Source organism: Sinocyclocheilus anshuiensis, unplaced genomic scaffold (genome assembly GCF_001515605.1).
Source record: "Sinocyclocheilus anshuiensis isolate Anshui unplaced genomic scaffold, SAMN03320099.WGS_v1.1 scaffold1501, whole genome shotgun sequence".
Classification (NCBI taxonomy): Eukaryota; Metazoa; Chordata; class Actinopteri; order Cypriniformes; family Cyprinidae; genus Sinocyclocheilus; species Sinocyclocheilus anshuiensis.
Genome location: NW_015544287.1, coordinates 258584 through 276767, shown reverse-complemented (window position 1 = coordinate 276767; position 18184 = coordinate 258584).

The window sequence follows — 18184 nt, the reverse complement described above, 5'->3', positions numbered from 1 at the left end:
AGATAAATAATCGTAATGACACCACACAATAGAGGATTTTTTGGACAAAAAATAATTTGCGACAAGCCGCAAATCAGGCCACACCCCCCGATCGTTCGGGGGTTCAAATCGGGCTTAAAATCGGCCTTGAAATCGTCTGGTGTGCAGCCAGCCTAAATCATTAGGAAAAAAATTGTAGATAGTAAATCAGATTTGTAGCGGATTCCAAGTGATCAAGGGCTTAGGATGTTCCAATTCAACCCACTGCACAACTTCCGCCAGTAGTGGGCATCGATGCAGCGTAAGCATTGACGTACATACAGTCAATGAGATGGATGGTTAGCAAGGGAAGGTCATAAAAAAGTGAAATGGAATGTATCTGCTATGTAGCTAGCTAGCTAAAAGTCTATGTTTTACTTTTTTTTGGACCGTAAACAATTTTAGTACCGTGTTGAGTCACAAGTTGGTGTCCAATGTAAAATATGGGCCCTGAAGCAAAACTAGTTGGAACTGTATATATATATATATATATATATATATATTGGTACTGAATTTTTACAATATTTCAATCACAACAACTCCCGAATAGATTTAGCATTTTATTCATAAGAATGGCGTATAGGAAGGATTTTTCTTTAGCAGATATAGACAGGTGGTGCTGGGGTGGAGGAAGGCTAAAGAAAATGCTCATGGCTCGTAATACTAAGCTGGACCTGGGATACATTTCCCAAAAGTATTGTTAGCCAACTATGGTCACAAGTTCCGTCGTTACCAACACAGTTAAATGATTCAGTGTTTCCTGAAACCACAGTACCAACAAACATTTAGAAACAGCATCACAAACTTATGTGGTTGGAACTTAAACTCTTGACTTGTGGTTAAAAAATAGTGTCTTCTTAGTATGACACAGTACAGTTATAGAACACTCCCATTAGAATCAACAGTACAATCAATGGTGCTTTGTTAGTTTGTTAGTTTTGCGTCGCTCACAGTGCAGTTACACTACTGATTCTAATGAGAGTGTTACAGTTTTGTTACAATGGTACTTTTTGGTACTTTTTTGTAAGTTTTGCATTGCTCCCAGTGCAGTTATGCCACTGATTCTAATGAGAGTGTTATAGTTTTGTTACAATGGTACTTTTTGGTGCTTTTTTGTTAGTTTTGTGTCGCTCACAGTGCAGTTATACCATTGATTCTAATGAGAGTGTTACAGTTTTGTTACAATGGTACTTTTTGGTGCTTTTTTGTTAGTTTTGTGTCGCTCACAGTGCAGTTATACCATTGATTCTAATGAGAGTGTTACAGTTTTGTTACAATGGTACTTTTTTGTAAGTTTTGCATTGCTCCCAGTGCAGTTATGCCACTGATTCTAATGAGAGTGTTATAGTTTTGTTACAATGGTACTTTTTGGTACTTTTTTGTTAGTTTTGCGTCGCTCACAGTGCAGTCATACCGTTGATTCTAATGAGAGTGTTACAGTTTTGTTACAATGGTACTTTTTTGTAAGTTCTGCATTGCTCCCAGTGCAGTTATGCTACTGATTCTAATGAGAGTATTATAGTTTTGTTACAATGGTACTTTTTGGTACTTTTTTGTTAGTTTTGCGTCGCTCACAGTGCAGTCATACCATTGATTCTAATGAGAGTGTTAAAGTTTTGTTACAATGGTACTTTTTTGTAAGTTTTGCATTGCTCCCAGTGCAGTTATGCCACTGATTCTAATGAGAGTGTTATAGTTTTGTTACAATGGTACTTTTTGGTACTTTTTTGTTAGTTTTGCGTCGCTCACAGTGCAGTTATACCATTGATTCTAATGAGAGTGTTACAGTTTTGCTACAATAGTACTTTTTGGTACTTTTTTGTTAGTTTTGCGTCGCTCACAGTGCAGTTATACCATTGATTCTAATGAGAGTGTTACAGTTTTGCTACAATAGTACTTTTTGGTACTTTTTTGTTAGTTTTGCGTCGCTCACAGTGCAGTTATACCATTGATTCTAATGAGAGTGTTACAGTTTTGCTACAATAGTACTTTTTGGTACTTTTTTGTTAGTTTTGCGTCGCTCACAGTGCAGTTATACCATTGATTCTAATGAGAGTGTTACAGTTTTGCTACAATAGTACTTTTTGGTACTTTTTTGTTAGTTTTGCGTCGCTCACAGTGCAGTTATACCATTGATTCTAATGAGAGTGTTACAGTTTTGCTACAATAGTACTTTTTGGTACTTTTTTGTTAGTTTTGCGTCGCTCACAGTGCAGTTATACCATTGATTCTAATGAGAGTGTTACAGTTTTGCTACAATAGTACTTTTTGGTACTTTTTTGTTAGTTTTGCGTCGCTCACAGTGCAGTTATACCATTGATTCTAATGAGAGTGTTACAGTTTTGCTACAATAGTACTTTTTGGTACTTTTTTGTTAGTTTTGCGTCGCTCACAGTGCAGTTATACCATTGATTCTAATGAGAGTGTTACAGTTTTGCTACAATAGTACTTTTTGGTACTTTTTTGTTAGTTTTGCGTCGCTCACAGTGCAGTTATACCATTGATTCTAATGAGAGTGTTACAGTTTTGCTACAATAGTACTTTTTGGTACTTTTTTGTTAGTTTTGCGTCGCTCACAGTGCAGTTATACCGTTGATTGTAATGGGAGTGTTCTAGCTTTGCTGTAGTGCTGATGAGCTACACACAATAGCACAGTAGCTGACACATGCTCTCGATTTTCACCTAGCTGTAAGTACAGTATATCCTCTGTCATCCAGTGTAAAGGGCCGTTCTCGTTGGACAGACTTTGCATAAACTGCAACACGTGAAGAGCAACTGTGGTGGGTCCACAGGGATGTGTTCACCTGCACTCCCGTCAGAACGGGACGCTGGGAACGAGGCTGGCATGGCCAGTGTGTGATTTTGTGCCTGAGAGAGTGCCTCTGTATGTGTGTGTGTAGGTGTGTCCGTGTCCCTATGGCCTGCCACAGGCCTGACCCAGATCACATTTGAGTCTCACTCGCTCACACAGCACTTCTCGTCTATCCGTCGCCAAGGAAGCAGACGGGATGCGGGAACAACAAGTCATTTGTACCTGTAGAGGAGGACACTCCTGGGAAACAAACAGATGAGCCTCCCCCCTGAATAAAAGCCTTTCTCTCTGGGTAAACAGAACTGCATGAGAAACATACAAACTATCAGGAGCATCGCACTTAACCCTTTCACTGCCCGAGGGCTGGGGCAGCAGAGCATATCAGAGCTAATGCATTTGTAGAGATAAATTAGGAACTATACCTTGACTTTAACTCAGTCCGTACCACACAGATGCAACATGTGAGCTGTTATGACGAGACTTTGGAGTCTAGAACTACCGCATGCAGAAACACAGCTGAATAAAACTGCGAATGTTGCTGTGAAATCAAACTTTTTTTTTTTAATTAAAAAAAAATGGAAATCTTAATTTGGAACCAATCCTAAATAATAATCTTCCAAGAATCAGTAAAATTACTATTATTATTTTGCTCTGAATTTCAGTTTATCAAGCTGGATCTTAGTGGGATTTTTTACTTATTTAATTTACATTTTCTGTAATTAATTAATTAATGAAGACAACCTATGCTGATGATAAAAATACAGAAAATAAAAGGCAGAACTCACTTTTTTCTGGCCATACTGTTAATGAATGTCTTGATGATGTAATATCATGTTTGTCATGTGATACATTGTTTTTCTACTTCCTTTAACAAGCAAATAGGTTCCAGTAACAGAACTGAACACAAGCTGTGGGATGCAACATGGATGCAAAATTGCTATTATGCAAAATAAATTAATAAATTAAAATGTTTTTATGCTGTTAAAGATACTTCAATCACACAAAAAGGAAAGATTTAACACTTATTTAAATCAAATTTGACATGCAATTAGGTCAACAACAAGATGGTAGAAGAGAAAATGACATATAATTTTAATTTGAAACCACTTTTTAAAATTATTCGTATTTTAAGACAACATTGTTGTACACAACAAGCACATTTCTGAGCATCTTTTTTTTTTTTTTTTTTTATGGGTTGGACAGAAAATGTCCTCTAATTCTGGAATATCCTGGGTATACATCAAAAATTTAAAATGCACTAATTATTCATTTTCTGTGATTAATCATAATACATTTTTCCTAACACTAAAACTTGTAATCATAAACATATCTACACACTGAATTCCTAATTTAATGTCGATTCAACAAAAAGGAAGTATATGTTTAAAATAATTGTTTAATGGCTTTCTAAGTGCTATCAAGATCAGTATTGTGGATATTGATACAGATACCTCTTTAAAATTGATTATATTAGAAATCCATCATCCACAGGTCATATGGTATTTTAAAATGTCCTAATATTGTGTTGGAGTCCCCTACATCAGGTTTAAATGCATCTACGCCAGAAAACATTGTAATTTTCTCAGAATATACATTTAATATTAGAATAATTTTTCAATGATTTCGAAACGATTCCTTCGAAGCAGTTCTGAGCTTCTGGGGCCTCATTTATAAAACGTGCGTATGCACAGATTTGATCATAGAGTGTGCGTATGCAAAAATCCACGGCAACGTTCATATTTATAAAAACGGTCTTTGACGTGGAAAAGAGCTTAGCGCCACGTCAGGGTCTGAGCAGATGTACGCACTTTTGTTTGCCCGAGTGCTGCAGGTTTTTGGAAATAACATTAGCATTTCAGAAAATGCTTAGAACGGATAGAAAACACTATATTTTCATAATTTTGTAGGGAATAAAATGTTGTATATTATCAAGCAAATTATATATGAACAAATCCCTCTGTAAAAACCTTCAGAATATAGACAGGAATAAAAATGTAAAGTTTGGTGTGTGTAAGTGCTACTGAAGTGGAGATTTATGGCTCAGTGTAGGAGAAAAAACTCATTTTGAGAAAACGGCCTTTAAAAATATGTATTGTAATTTAAATCCATTGACACAAATAGATAAAGTGCTATAAAAGAAACACTTAACAGTGCCTTTTGGATGTTTTCTTTCCACTAGTCTGAAAAAACACTTAATGAAAAACCAAAAAGCCCAAAATCTCAAACTTGACAGGTGCATGAAAAAACAGTCTGCAGTGTCTCCCCTTAATAGAGCTAATGCAAAAGAAAGTTTTTCTACAGAAGACATACTTTGGTTGTAATTACACTTCAAAAAGCCGGAATTTTCACATAGAAGATGTATTTTACTCAAATCGGATTGATTCGGCGTATGTAACTCTTGATTTTGAATCGTTTGAGAAACTACATTTCCTGTGGCACCAAAATCATCCCAAACCCATGAATTACACGACTCTGTCTGCGATAAACCATTACATACCCGATGACACTTCTGTCCTTCTTACCCACAGAAGTTTTCCCTCCACCGAACAATGGCGGTCCTCCTATCAAACTGCAGCAGGACCACCATACATCTGCTCCCAAATACTCAGGACAATAAACAATTCAAACTAGGCATTTACATCCAATTCAGCCCACTGTCTGACAAACCAGAAATTAGCAACGTTCATCCACTTTCCCAGAGTTGACGTTAGATCCCCATTATCTGAGGCCAAAGTTAATTAAAGTGGCAAAGTTGAAATCAATGGAGGATTTCTCCCGCAAACTGATGGTCAGACATGAGTGATAGGCATGACAGGGAGATTAGCAAGGGATACAAAACCTCCAACGGCCACCGAGTAACCAGTTCTGGATTACATGAGAATCTTCGCCGGAGAAAAAACGAGGCGGCGGCTAGTCAAAAGTCCCTCTTTCCCTCATAATGTGAGCACATCTTGTAATTCCACAGATCATTACCAACTTTCCAAAACTTAATTTTGCAATTACACATGCAATTAATTAATATCTGTGCTGTCATTACACCCCCCAATGTATTCGCAGTTAAAATTAATGTCACTTCAAATAAAGTGCTCAAAATGAGCTGGGGGGGGATGGGTATAGGGTGAAGATTGTTATTAATGGATTGTGCGGTTAATCTGGTAAGAAGCTGAGGGGCTACGTGAGAGAGAAGCGCTCTCTATCACGCTCAAGTGTCTAGTGGGATCTGAAGGCAGTTACTGAGCAGCATGGAAAGCTCCCAAAGGACAGATTAATAAAATCTGAGCGCCGAGCGTGTCTGAGAAGTCCGCCGTAATCGTGCGTGTGACACACGCTGCCACCGCAGGTCCCGTCTCTCAAACCCGCTCTTATCAATAGACAGAAGAAATATGATCAAACAGCATCAACATGAGAGGATGACCTCTAATTTTAGAAGGAGGCATGCTGCTAATGAGATGATGAGACGGTTGCTCCACATAATGATGAGAATTCATGTTGAAACACGAGGGCGTCCAACAGAATAAGGCTGTTTCGTGAACACTCTTCAATGGTTCTTTGAAGCACCTTAGAGTCAGCAAAGAATTGTCTGCTTATCAGGAACTTAGCATTCATGGTTCCTTGAAGAACCTTTAACGTCCATGCAACCTTTCCATTGCACGAGAAGCGCTCTCTATCACGCTCAAGTGTCTAGTGGGATCTGAAGGCAGTTACTGAGCAGCATGGAAAGCTCCCAAAGGACAGATTAATAAAATCTGAGCGCCGAGCGTGTCTGAGAAGTCCGCCGTAATCGTGCGTGTGACACACGCTGCCACCGCAGGTCCCGTCTCTCAAACCCGCTCTTATCAATAGACAGAAGAAATATGATCAAACAGCATCAACATGAGAGGATGACCTCTAATTTTAGAAGGAGGCATGCTGCTAATGAGATGATGAGACGGTTGCTCCACATAATGATGAGAATTCATGTTGAAACACGAGGGCGTCCAACAGAATAAGGCTGTTTCGTGAACACTCTTCAATGGTTCTTTGAAGCACCTTAGAGTCAGCAAAGAATTGTCTGCTTATCGGGAACTTAGCATTCATGGTTCCTTGAAGAACCTTTAACGTCCATGCAACCTTTCCATTCCACAAAAGGTTCTTTATAGTGGAAAAAGGTTATTTTTTTGGCAGAAGAAATATGGTTAAGAACTTTTCACTGAAAGGTTCTCCGGGGAACCTAAACTGGTTCTTCTATGGCATTGCTGTGAAAACTCCCTTTTGGAACCTCGATTTCTAAGAGTGTATGGGCTTCTTATGTTGGTTCTGTGGTTCCATGAAGAACTTTTAACATCCGTGGTACTTTTTAGTCACACAAAAGCGTCTTTATAATAGGTCCATCGGGTTATTAAAATGGTTCTAAGAACTGTTCACTTTGTGGAACCCAAAATGATTCTTTTATGAAACTGCTCTTTTGGAACCTGAACTTTATATTAACTTAAAAGGTTTTCAAATGTGTAGTAAAAATGATTTTAAAAGGTTCTTCTGGGACTATGGGTTTCTCCTATGACATCAAGGACATTTTTTATGATTTTTTTTGTTTATTGCAAATCACAAAATTGCAAACATCCTAATATTTATAATATATACATAACATGTGCATTCTTTTCACAAATTTTATACTATTATTATTTGAATTATATTGGTAAATGAGGAGCTTTTGAAGACATTTAATTTAAGATGTTATCCGTGCAATAATATTATGTAAAGATGCTTTGAAGCAATGTGCATTTTACAAATTTACTTGACAACACAGCTATTATCTGGAACTTTATATTAATTAGAGGTAAATGAAATTCACAAAATTAGGATTTCAAACAAAACAGTTCTTGCTGTAAAAGATCTAGAACATCTACAAGAGCGTCTCTTGCAAAACACGAGAATTATTGAAAGTATAAATGTGCAATTGTTTTGAACAAATATGAGTGCCTCAAAACATTGCTCCACCATAATACAATCATCTCATGCTACAGACTGAAACAGATTATGAGCCATTTCATAATTCACTTGAGTAATAAAATACAATCATCTGGTGAAGATCTATTTTGTATTTGATTAATGATTTAAGACCAAATCTACAACATAATTGCATTAGTATTTGTACGTAAAGTACATGCATTTAATAATAGTGATCAAATTTACAGATCTAAATATTCAAGCCGAAGGAAAGTCTGTTTTTGTGAGGAGAAAGGAAAGGAAAGGAAAGGAAAGGAAAGGAAAGGAAAAGAAAATCAAAGTGTTGTTATTTCTCATCCATGCATTTCAAACAAATACAGTCTGGGTTGTTTTTAGGAGATGTTTTTAACAGTGTATTGTCTAATGTATGTCCACAGCTTAACATGGAGTGGCGAGGTGGACCAAACTCGCTCGTCCTTCTGTTGACAGGACAAATAACTTCAGCCGTATTGGATTACAATTAACAGAGTGCGGTTTGCGAACCGCACGCTTTCTAACAAGTTCATGGACAGTTAAAGCCACTTTTGACAACAAACCTGAGCCAGCCTGCTATTAACCCCTCTTCTGTTACTAGATGATGTGTTTGACGGGATAAATAAATAATAAGGGTTACGTTTTAAAGCATTTTGTAGTAGTAGAAGTAGCAGAGTGCTGGGAGAGTCAGGCTGAACACACTTTCTTCAAATGCAGACTTTGCTAAACAGCTTTGTGTCCATTATGGTGTGAAAAACTAAAACTGAAAGCCAAAAAACTCCAAAACTGCATGAAATTACGGGTGAATCAGAAAATCAGGATAGGTAGTCTCTTCTCACATCTCAGCATTTAAACTTGTCTATATATTAGTAAAACCAATAATAATAGTAATAATAAGTAAACATACATGGTCAAATCATTGTGTTGAAATGTTGAAAGAATTGCTTTATGTATACATTTACATTTTTATTTAATAAGATTTAATGAAAGTGACTACATTAAAGGTTATACACACATAACAAAAATGAATGAAACATTATAAAATAATTTGTAAAAATTAAATAATGTCTCTTTATTTAACTTAACAAAAAATACAAACTATACATATAACAATATATAATAAAAATAAAAATTTATTTTTGTTAAACAAAAAAAAAAACATTATATGCACACAAACACACACACATAGAATAATAATAATAATAATATTGTAATAATCAAAGTGCATCAGATCATTTTTTCAATTAATATTTGTTTTTGCTTTGTCATTATGTGGTAGGAGTGTAAACTCATATATATAAATATATAAAGCATTTTACAAAAAAAAGTTAAAAGTAATACTTTCTGATTTCTGAATACAGTAAATATATATATATATATATATATAAAAAACAAAAACTGAAAGGCCAAAAAAACTCCAAAACTGCATGAAATTATGGGTAAACCACAAAATCAAGATAGGTAGTCTCTTCTCACATCTGAGCGTCTGAACTTATGTTAATTTCTCTGACAAACAGTTGCTATTCCTGAAAATATTATCCAGATTAAAATGCGTAAATGACAGTCAATCATCCTTGTAATACGTGGAGGTAATTAGTGACTGGGGAACCTAATTACTCTGCTGAAACCTGAGTCTGGAAACCTCTCGTATTTCCCTCGACATGGTTCATGGGATTGATCAAATGACACGGATCAAACTCTTCATGCCTGCTCTCTCACAATGAGATTAGCTAGATCTGATAAACCCACCTGCTAGAAATGATTTTTAACATTTACTTACTACAAGAATGTCTATATTACTAAAATCAACAGTATTAGTAATAATAAATAAACATACATGGTCAAATCTTTGTTGAAATGTTTAAAAAAATGTTTTATGTATACATTCACATTTTTATTAAATAAGATTTAATCAAACCGACTACATTATAGGTTACAACAATTCAGTAAATATATATATATATATATATATATATATACACACACACACACGCATATACATGTAATAATAATTATTATTACTATTATTATCATTAATAAAATAATGAATATTTCTTCTTACTTTGCCATTATGATTAGACTGATATGTGATCAGACATATATTATTATTATTATTATTATTATTACTATTATTATTATTATTGTCATACAATATATATGTATAACATATTAATTAATTAAAGACAGGATTAATTAGCCTGCATAAAGCGGTTTGAGCAGAAAGGCCTGTTGTGATTGGGACAGTGGCTTCAGAAATGGGTCAGTGACTGAAGGTGTCTGGGAGGTGTTGTGGCAGCGGTGCGCAGCTGCTTGTTAATTTTCCTGAGTGGCGCGCGGTGTCACCCACCGTCCCGACCGCACGGCTCACTCGCTGTTTCTTGCTCCAGTCCTCCGCGCTCTCTTCCGCCGGCCGGGGCTGCCGTCTCCTGAAGTTTGCCATGTGCACTGACCCGCTCCTGACCTCCAGTCATGATACAAACTAGTCCAAGCTAAGTAATCTCTAATTACCCACAATGCCCCTCTCCGCTCAGGCCACTGCCTCTGATGTTTGCCTAATCGATCTGAACACCCCAGAATGCACAGTAACGTTACAGCAGAGCAATTAGGGGCTGAAAGAGAATAAAAAGTTACTCCATCAGTGCAGTCCAGGAAAACAACACTATTATTGCATACAGATCCAGTTGCTTCTATTTTTACATTTATTGATTATTCCCACCATGCTGAAGATGACAGAATGATAAGAAGAGTGCTAGTTTGATCTGATGCGGCCGTGTGTCATTGGTGTGATGTGGTGAATCTATTAGAAAGTGTGTGAGATTACATTTCAGCATCCCTCTGAGTCTCCTTTCATCATGACCACACAGGAAATCACACTGATGTGTCTGAGACATTCTTCCAGCATGCTGACAGTTCGCTTTGGGGCAATGAAAAGGAATAAAAGACAGCAGAACTGCAGAATACCTGCAGATACACCACTGCTCAAAAGCTTGGGATAATTACAACCATTTTTAATGATTTTGTCTCCTCTGCTCACAGTAAAATATATAATGCAGTAAAAACAGTAATATTGTGTGTAATAAAATAATAAGAAATGTTTTTTTTGAGCAGCAAATCAGCATATTAGAATGATTTCTGAAGACTGGAGTAATGATGCTGAAAATTCAGCTTTGATCACAGGAATAAATTACATTTTAACATGTACTTAAATAGAAAACAGCTGTTTTAAATTGTAATAATATTTCACAATAATATTTTTTTTCTTTTCTAATGTGACAAGAAACAAAACACCACTTCAGGGACAGATTGGAGGAATGTTGTTAAAACAAAGCTGAAAGTTGAAGTGTCTTAAATTACAATATCCTATATTACAGTCATTCAATATACATTTTCCCAATAACACAGTTTACATTCAATGTATGAGAATAAATTAGCTAAATGTAAAAGTTATTCACATTTTTACATTTATTAATTTAAAATGGCATTCATACAGACAATTACCTGAATGCAACTCTTCTATGATGGATATGTTTTCAATTTTATTTTGTGTCTGGCAAAGTATAAAACGTCAAGATACATATTGAGAACAAAAATACTTTCTATTGAATTTCTAAGAAATCATTATTAAGTAGTTGGGCATAATATTATTTTTATTACTATTTTAAAGGTTGTAAAACTATTTATGTTTACTAAAATAATATAAACAGTAATCATTTAGAAAGAAAGAAAGAAAGAAAGAAAGGTCTGATAAAGGTCTAAAGTACACGTTATTACCTTTTACTCATTGGTTACACCACATGACAATCTATTCTAATTAAAATGTTGTTTTGGCTCAACTAGGTGTTTAAATTTTTCATCCTCATAAATGTACTTGTCTATGTATAAATGCTATGAACAAGAAAGTTATATTGTGATAATGCCAGTCTAGGTCTGACATACTTAACCAAACAATTTGTATTATTTATTAACAAATTATCCACCTCTTTCTTCACATATAAGCCAGTAAGTATAATTCTCTTTGCCTGTGTTTTAGTTGTTTCCCCAGAATACCATAAAGATAAAGTAGGGCAATTCTTGCTCTATGCTAATATGTCACCTTCTGCTCCGTGCCTGATTCAAAAATAAGACGTGGATGGTTGTTACCAAGACAACAGAGTCTCATTTTACCCCATAGCCCACTTCCAACCTGTTACCAAATTACTAAGTGCCAGGGCAGAGCTTCAAAGAGCAGAGACTGATGCTGTTAATGTAATGAAACTGTACACTCATCTGTTTAAAACATGGCCTGTCAGCTTGGAAGTAAGATGGACCAATTACACCTTTAGCCCTCCTGGCTAATATCAAACATCTTGGCAGGTTTAAAGTTTTCGACTCCGTCATGTGTGCCTTCAAGCAAGGAAACATTAATGAAGACCTTTCTATGTTTGATTTCAAAGCTGTTTTTACTTGCATTTTTGAAGATTCCTTTTAATGCAACCCATCGCTTGAAATCAAAATGTCAGAATGTTACTTCATTTTAGAATGTTATTTTTCTTTTTACTTAGTGGTATTTGCTAATGATTAGCTCTTAAATTATTATACTCAAAAACAAAATATTGGGGATTTTTAATTAAGCAGGAAGTCAAGCCAATAAAATAATTATGGAAGTTCTGGGTTCAGTAAAACTTTCTGTGGCATAATGCCCATTACCTGAATTTACAATTAAACGGATCACCCAAAAATGAATTGTCATCATTTACTTAACTTCATGTCATTCCAAACTTGTATGCTTTTCTTTCTTCGGTGGAACACAAACAAAATATTTAGAAATATTTGTTTTGTGCTTTGCTTTGATTCATTTTGTGTTTCTGTTGTTTTGTTTTTTGCTAAGTGTTTTTTGTTTTGTTGTGTTTAATTTAATGTTTGTTTAGCGTTTTTGTTTTGTTGTGGTTTTGTTCATTTTGTTTGTGCTCTTTGTTTTGTGTTTTTCAGTTTGTTTTGTGTTTTTATTTTGTTTCACTTTGTTTTTGTGGTGTTTTGTTGCAGTTTTGTGTTGTTTGTTTAGTGTTTTGTTTTGTTGCATTTTTGTTCATTTTGTCTGTGCTCTGTTTTGTGTTTTTTGTTTTGTTTTATGGTTTTATTTAGTTTCATTTCATCTTTTTGTTTTGTTTTTTGTTGCTGTTTGTGTGTGTGTGTGTGTGTGTGTGTGTGTGTGTGTGTGTGTGTGTGTGTTTCACTTTGTGTTTTTCATTATTTCTTGTTTTCTTTTTCTTCTATTTCTTTTCTTTGTTCTTACAGTGAAAGCCACTGTGGTCCAATGTTGTTGTGTTCTGCACAAGAAAATAAGTCATACAAGTTTGAAACGACACGAGGATGAGTAAATGATGACAGAATTTTCATTATGGGCTTACTAACCTTTTTAAGGCTAATAATAAATGCACAGATGCAAAACTTGGCCAACACATTTCAAGCATGCATATATGTTTGTGTGGAAGTAAAAATATTCAGTATTCAAGGCGTTTCCTTTAAATGTCTGTGCTATTGAACTAGATGTGTTGTCTTTCAGGGAACACAGAGTAAACTTTATTGGCAACTATCCTACCAAGATTGTTTTCAAACTTTTGCTCCACCATGAGAGAAGTCGACCTTAACGATAAAACTGATGGTAGAAAAAGAAAGATTATGCAAATGTTCGCTATAGTGCCCCTTGAGGCAATACTGAGAATGCAGCTCTGATATATCACAACACTTTTCAAGCTCAAATACTAGCATAGAGTTACGGCACAAAATTATGTTCTATGGCAATTGATATTATGCTACAAATGTCAATGGAAATTAACTTCTGTCGAGCCAAAAACATTCCTTTAATTGTGAATGTGGTGATTGTTGGCCTACAGTGTGAGCGCTGTTCAAGATTCACGGCTCTGTCTCCCATCTGGAGACTCAGAGGAGGTGGTGCAGCTCATGTTAGGGCAAACACACGCACCGTCTCCTGAGCATTTACACCGACCCCTGCATTCGTAACAGCTGGTTTGCAGGGACCCTGTGCTGGGTGGTGCTTAGAGGAGTTTGGCTGGAGGGCCTAGTTGCCGTTTGTGGTTACTCTCCCTTTCTGTCTTCTTCCATTTATCGCTCCCTTTCATTCCCTTTGTCACTTTTAAGTCCTATCTCACTTACTCCCTCTCTCTCTCGCTCTATCGTGTTTTATGCTGCGGATGGGACCAGATTTCAGTTCTCACATGTTTTTAAGGCAGGGCGCAGCTCCACCCAGTAATGCAACCCTGTTCTCATGAATACCGTTCACCCATATCCCCCCGGTATCTGACACACTTTGCGGCCATCATGGGACACTCTGGGAGCCCGTTCGCACCCATCACTGTCTGCCCTGTCAGCCCTGCTAATTTAATACTTCCTATTAAATGGATAGACCCTATATCTACCCGAGGCCTCTTGAATTACATTCAGGTAAAATGAGTAATCCGTGCTGCAGGTGGAGAACTTTTTTCTGCAGCACATTTAGTGAATGTTCGGGTCAAATATACCCCCTGTGTTGGAAGTATGTTGGTCCAGGTGTGTATGACATAATAGAGGTCCCATGGGACCGTGGTAAATCTGATCAGAGTATCTGATTAACTCCTGGCTAAATCTACGAGAAATAAAAGTGCTGTATGTAATTTTTTTGACTGTACCAAATCATAAAAATATCATAATATGTTTGCAGATATCTAGGAAACATGCTAATTCCATGTACTTGTTTCTCCGAAAAACAATGCTACAGTCAGGTATTCTACTTTGAAATGCGTGTTCCGTGTCGGAATGTCTGTTTTTGTTCTGGTCTGCGTGACTCCGCCCACTGCCAGTTTAGTATTTCGACACCTCGGGTTGCCAGTTGACGGAAAACACAGCAAGCGAAGCCAGCAAGCAAACTGGGTCAGAGATCACAGATTCTACCCGACCTAAAAAGCCTCGGCATCCATTTAAAAAGCTCTAAGACCAGAGGAATATTAAAACACATATAAATCAACTCATCAACTTACAGTGTAAGGCTCATTGCCTTCCATTGTCAATTGACCCTTCCCAGGGAGTTTGATTGACAGGCGATCTGACCAATCATAACGCAGAATCTGCCGTTTTTATCCAACAAACAAACCAGACAGGAGCATAGATCAACGTTGGTGGACTTAAACTTGAAAAGTGATGTTTATGGATGTCTTTCGGCAGTTGAATCAAGATACCTTACTTATCGCTGAGGCTACAGCGATCTGTTACGACACATTAAAGAGCCACAAAATGGTATTTATTGTTTGAATTTATAAAAAAATTACAAATTTTTAAAGCTGAGACTTTGTTTCATACCTAAAGTGACCTGCTCTGCATTGTCATTTTCCTCTTTGCACCGTGATGTATTTTTCACTGCGTGAGAAAATGATGTGGGGCGTGAGAGCGCTATGGCTTGTCGGACGTAGCAACAGTAACTATGGGGGGCAGGTCTTTGCGAAGGGTAAATTGTGCTCGTTCCTGTCACGTGTCCTCAATCTGGCAACCCGCGTGAGTGTCGAGTCTGAGGCGGAGGAGGCGCGAGAAACAACTCCCTCTAATATTTTACATTAAGACTGCAGTCAACCGCTACCTTTCAATATTACATACTGCACCTTTAAGTCTAGAACATGTAGAATTTATTCTACAGTATTTTGATTTAAACCAACATCTGGTTAATTCTTTAAATATAAGTATGTAATGTTACACAATGTGTTACAACACTGTAGTTACAATGTAGTTATATAGTAATAAGAATTTCACATGTTCTGAAGAAGGTTGTTGTGGGTAGTTGCTACTGTAGGTGAAAACTGTCCCAAAACAAGTCAACATGATGTTTAGGTACCTAGATATGGCTGGAAACCACTGTTATAGGTGTTCTTTGTGATGGTTGAAAGGATGCTTTGGGTGGTTGCTAGGTAAATGCTTACTGATTCAAGCCAAAAGAGTCCACCTCCTCAACTTATGTCTGTAGCACAAACAGTTCAGGACATGTTACAAGTCTAACTTTGAATACTTAGGGTTAAGTGCAATGCTGCCTATAGGAAATGTCCTACTCCTCACTCCCAAAGTCGTAATTACTAGTTTATTGTGTTCAACTGCTTTGTTGTCAGAAAGAATAGGAATCATGGAGGACGGCAGATTCATTCTTGCCTATTTTTGGGGGAAAGTCAAAATGCACAGAAGATATTTTGTCCCACTGATCAGTATTGGATTTTGAACTAGATGTAGCTTCTCATTTGTTGGCAACCATTTAAAGATCACCAGTGCAGCAAACATATATAATAGCTTGCTGACAATTCTGAATTTTCTGTCAATTTACATTTAATGTAATTTTTTCAATTACATTACTATTTTCACTGTGTAAAATGCATGCATTATGCATCGAATGACAATTTATATACATAAATATGCATGAATGTAACAGCCATAGAAAGCAATACAAATTTAGTGGAGATAATTAATCAAAAAAATTAAAAAAAACACAGCAATAGCGCTCTCCTCGATCATGTTTAAAGTTTATGACTCGCTCAACTTGGAAACTCAGCTCAAAATTATACCTGTGTTTTCCAGTTGTAAATACAACTTGAGATGCTGCCCGATTTCCATCTACGAAAACCTATATATGATCAATTCAATAGCATGAAGGCAGCATTAAACAATAGCAAACACCACCAATAATCCACCACTGACCAAATACAAGAACCCTTCAATCGATCAATCATTTGAATTAATGTTAACTATATCTTACGAGATACTGTCGCAAAGAACAAATAATTTTAACCCTGTTGTAAAACATGTGAAGTGCCTATGTGTGCTTTCAGAACTGAGATTATCCAATTATCTCCCCTTAATAAGTAATGTGCATATTTTCTTCATAAAAAGGACACTGTTTGAATTTGTATGACATAATGCTTGTACTGACTTTTGGAAGCGTACTGTAACCACAGTCCAACAATCATTTCCAAAGCAACAATCATAGAGCAATAATACTCTCAAAGAATTTGCGTAAAATATGGTAATATCTTAAAATGTATTTATGCTACATCATATTAAATTGAAATCCCATAATACTGATTTTTGAAAGTGTAATCTAAGCATTATGAAATTGCATTTCTGCAATTATTAACTCTATGGAAACAGCCACATCAATCTCTATTCCTCTATTCAGATCTGAGATGCTGTTTCTCACAACACTATTAAGGAAAATTGGCCTATACAAGCTCTCATTACGTTTGTGCTTATTCTCCATACGGTCCTGATCTAGCAAGATTGTTACGTCCATTCAGTCGGTTATTATAACATTTCTGTTTGGCTGCTGTTATTGAGATTGAGTCTCTAAACAAGACAAGCTCCATCCAGGGAGATACAAAGACCCACATCGAATCACACATGTGTAGTCTTTTAACAGGACAAAAGGGGTAAATCGAAGTAAATGAATGACCATTATGGCCCATGTGGCTGCAGACAAACGCAGAACGGTGTTAGCTTCTCGTTAACAAAAATGAGACACAACACCGTTTTGAGATCAGCCTTTTTGAATGTGATCCTACTGTCCCCCTAACAGGACAAAAGGGAACGCCACACTTCCTCCACCTCCCTCTCTCCGACCTCCGAATCTCACGAAACCTGTCAACGACATGTATGGGTCGTGTTTCAACCCCAATCCAAATGTTACATTTTTCAACAACTGAGTCTATGTTTAGGACAAATAAGGTTTTGTGGTGACACTTTAGATTAGAGAACACATATTCAGTATTAACTAAGAGTTTCCCTCAATAAACTCCTCATTTGCTGTTTATTAATAGCTAGTAAGGTAGTTGTAGTAGTCTTGTTTAGTTATGCGGTAGTGCTAAGGGATCTAGAGTATGGTCATACAGAATAAGATGTGCTTTATAAGTACTAATAAACAGCCAATATGCTAGTAAAATGCATGCTAATAAGCAACTTGTTAATAGTGAATAGTGTTTCCTGATCTAAAGACTTACCGATATTTGTATTCATTTATTTTCATTCTTATTACAGCAAAATTTAAAAAAATAATTGTTTCATAGAAAACGAAAACTGTTTATATATGAATTTAATAATAATAATTATTATTATTATTATCATAAAAATGATATTACTAAATTATATTAATTCATTATTAATTATAATATAATATATTTCAACCCAAACATCAAATGTTACAAACAGCTGTCTGTTTCCATCACAGTTTCCACAAAAATACTAAGCAGCAAAAACAGTTTGTTTATTTATTTGTTTGTTTAACAACTGATAAAAACAACCGTTATTAATAACTGAGCAGCAAATCAGCATATTAGAATGATTTCTGAAGATCATGTGACACTGAAGACTGGAGTAATGATGCTGAAAATTCAG